This window comes from Mus musculus, chromosome 8 (assembly GCF_000001635.26).
Source record: "Mus musculus strain C57BL/6J chromosome 8, GRCm38.p6 C57BL/6J".
Classification (NCBI taxonomy): Eukaryota; Metazoa; Chordata; class Mammalia; order Rodentia; family Muridae; genus Mus; species Mus musculus.
In genome coordinates this window covers 69,326,988-69,330,880 of record NC_000074.6, presented here as the reverse complement: position 1 = coordinate 69,330,880, position 3,893 = coordinate 69,326,988, and the positions used below count along the sequence as shown (strand labels likewise).

General features: G+C 41.8%; 1 pseudogene; it reads right to left on the bottom strand.

Moving 5' to 3' along the window:
• On the bottom strand, window positions 1,164-1,808 carry Gm7688 (predicted gene 7688; annotated as a pseudogene).

Sequence of the window (3,893 nt, the reverse complement as noted above, 5' to 3'; positions counted from 1 at the left end):
AGGGTCTTTGTGAGATATTGTCTCAACCAAAAAATAAAATAAAATAAAAATTATAATCACTGTTTAAAAATGTGGTAGTCTTCTTGAGATTAGTATTATCATGAAATTGATTAAGTAGATTAAAATAACCTTGAACTCTTGGATATCAGATTGTCTTAGCCTCCTAAATGCTGGGATTAACAGCATGTGCTACCATGCTTGGCAATAGTCATTACTGAAAATGATTTTATGGGCACAAGTGACAGACAACTGAAATGACTGAAGAGGTTTTACACTCTCCCCATTCTCCTATGCTTCTTTTTATCTATTATTCAGTTTTGTTCTTCTTTCCCTTTCTGTGTGTGTGTGTGTGTGTGTGTGTGTGTGTGTGTGTTGGCTACTCACAGGCTTTCTTCAAAAACCACAGTGATCTTCCTGCCTCTGTGTCCTAAGTGCTGGGATCAAAAGAATGTAAAACCACACTCACCGTGAAAAATAATTTTTATGGTACAAGGTCCTCCTCCTCCCCCTCCCCTTTCCTGTACCTCTCTCCTTTCCCCCCTTCCCTCTTTTCTTCTTCCTACTCCTCCTCTTGTCCTCTTCCTCCTCTTCTTCCTCTGCCTCCACTTCCTCCTCCTTCTTCAGAAATAGAATTTCACTTGTATTTCATGTATATGGGAGTTTTGCCTGTTTATGTGACTTTGCCTCATTCCTGCTTGGTGAATTTATGGCTGCCTAGGAGGTGAACAGATTTTTTCAGATTCCCTGAAGCTGGAGTTAGGGATAGATGTGAGCTGCTGAGTGTGCTGGGAAGGAAACCTGGGTGCCCTCAGAAAATCGGCAGTGTTCTCAACTGCTCGTGTATTTTCCATCCCTAGGTTTCTAATCTTTATAATATTTGCTGTCCAAGACAGCCTAGGTCATTAGAGGGGTTAGACGCCCACTGTTCATTAACAGTTCAATTCATCTGCAAGTCAGAGAATCTGCCTGAGGCAGGAATGCGCTCCCTAGTTGGCCACTTAATGCAATGTAATCACTCCTGAAACCATATACACACAATAAACAACAAACAAACAAACAAATGAACACAACAACAACAACAGACTCAGCAGGTTGTATGTGTGTGTGTGTGTGTGTGTGTGTGTGTGTGTGTGTGTGTGTGTGTGTGTGTGTGTGTTGTATTGTGGCTCTTTTCAGTTAATTGCATGAAGGAATTACACTAGTCCAAGTTAAAAGCGGACCCCAAATGATTACATTATACAAGCTGTGAGGTTTTTAAACTTGTGACAAGGGACAGAAGGGAAATTCTACTCATTGCAAGGAAATCCTCACTTAAGCCACGAGCACTTAAAACCCATGACCCTTCAGTTGATCTTCCTCAGCCAGTCCAATCTCTATCAGGAGCTGGCATATGCTCTTGCGCTGGTCACCCTGTGGCTGAATTACTTCTCCATTTTCTTCTGGATGCTCAATTACAGTACCATTGCAAGCAAATTTCTTCTTAAACGCCTTCACTAGTTTCTTTTTATCGTACTCATCAGTGATCAGTTGTAAGGGTCTTCCTGTCGTTTCTCTTTTGAATTCTTATATGGATATAATCCTCAGAGCCAGCAGGAAGCAGGTCATCACCCTTACTTGCATCAGCAAAGGGGTCGAAAGAGTGGAGGTTCTGGATAGCGGACATACGAAAAGATTCCTTTTCCTCGGCGGAAATGGCCTGCGGAAGGCGGCTGCGGGAGAAGGCGGGCGTGGGGGACGTAGCTTCGGGAAGCAAGAGGGCTCGAGGGGGAGGCAGCTGAGTCCTCCGGCGGCGGCTCAGTGACTGGGGCCGGTTGTAGTCATATATTAAGAGCTTACTTACTCATGCATGACAAGGAAGAATTTGGGAAGGGAAGGAGGGAGGACAAGGAAGGGTGTATGAGATGCAATATATTTCAATGAACAAGTACAAAAGTAAACTTTAAATTAAAAGAAGAGGGGCTGGAGAGTTGGCTCAGCAGATAAGAGCACTGAGTGCTGTCCAGAGGACCCAGGTTCCATTTCCTTAACCCAGGTAGCTAACAATGTGCTGTGACTCCAATGGTTGGTATCTTCCGCCCTCTTCTGGGTGCTGTCGGTACTGCGTACAGACACAACTAGGCAGATATCCATATAACCATAAAAATGAAGGATAGAACAAGAAGTGTATACTTGGGATTAAACTTGGATCCTCTAGAAGAGCAGCCACCTCTCTAAACTGTTGAGCCATCTCTCCGGTGCCTTGACGTGCTATTTCAATGCTGCTGATACCAATTAACATCTAAAATCTCTTACCATTCATTTACGAAGAAAAATACTCAACACACTGTTTGGTGTTGTCACAGTCCTGAGACAGACAGCCTCCAGGCTTAGTCAAAATGAACTCTTTCTGGTCCTGCACGGAGGCATCCATGACCTTCCTCTGAGCCAACCTGCCCAGAAGGAAAAGCAACCTTGTTCTGAGTATAAAATAGCTCAGTATAGCTGTTCATCTAAGTACAACATCTACTGTGCTAATAGGTGACTTACCCTTGATGTTTGCTCTATATATGTGGTATCTCTTGTTTGTATGTGTGGGGATTGTCACATTGATATATCTATCTTTTTGTTTGCAGTGTCACTGATGAGAAATTTGTCTGACTCCATTTTGAAGGTAGGGGCCATTATGCTGTATTATGAAAAATTAAGTTGATATTTACTATAAGAGCTGATTTGCTGTGTTTAAGCCTTTGTCCTAGAGCCTGTCTTGCCCCGACCCATGAACTTTACATATTTTGGAGAACACCCTGACTATATCTGACCCTATATAACTGCATATTGGCCACATGATGTTATTTTGTTGTTGTTGCTGTTTTTGTTTGTTTTGTTGGGATGTTGTTGTTGTTGTTTTATATTTCCTTTTTCTCTCATTGTCTATTTTCTGTAAACCTGCTTGGGAAATACTTGTGATTTTACTCTTAAAATGGGGCACTAAAAGTGGATTCAGGGTTGATCTCTTTAACTAGAATTAGGAGGCAGGCCGGGCGTGGTGGCGCACGCCTTTAATCCCAGCACTCGGGAGGCAGAGGCAGGTGGATTTCTGAGTTTGAGGCCAGCCTGGTCTACAGAGTGAGCTCCAGGACAGTCAGGGCTATACAGAGAAACCCTGTCTCGAAAAAAACAAAAAACAAACAAACAAACAAACAAACAAAAAAGAATTAGGAGGCAGTTGCTGGCTAGCTCTTGGATACAAAAATCACCATTGCTTCCAGCAGTCCAAAAGTTGCTGTAGTGGTCTTACTTTCCTCCGGATTGATTAACATTTGAGTTTCAGTTAAGATCTTGAGGTACAAAATGAACATGCCAGAGACATTTTCTTCTGTCTTTTAAAATAAATTATGTATATTTCTGCACAATTTTGAGCTAAAAACGACACCAAATCACCAAATGTTTGGCTTTTACATTGTGATCATGTTCTAAAGTAGAATTTCTTTAAATGAACATAGTTAGGAATAGGCAGAACTCTACATGAATGTGTCCAGACTCCCTAAAGAAAATCCCTATGCTTCTTGGTTTTGTTTTGTTTTGTTTTGTTTTGTAAGAAAAATGACTGCCATGCTGCTGGTAAAAATTATCTTTAGCTCTTCTGTCTTGCCTGTTGTTATGGCTATTCTTGGTAGTCAAACTGACTGCAACTGGAGTTAACTGAGAGTTAACTCCAAAGAGTTGCATATGCCTTTGAGAGATTTTTTTTTTCTTAAACGTTTTGAAGTGGTAAGACCCTTCTGGGTCTTTTGAGGTGATAAGATCCACCTTTAATCTAGGCCACACCTTCTGGTTGCAGCCAACATGAAGAGAGGACACTGAAGAAAGAAGCTCTGTCTCTGTCTCTCTTTGACGACTTGCTGTATCTCTAG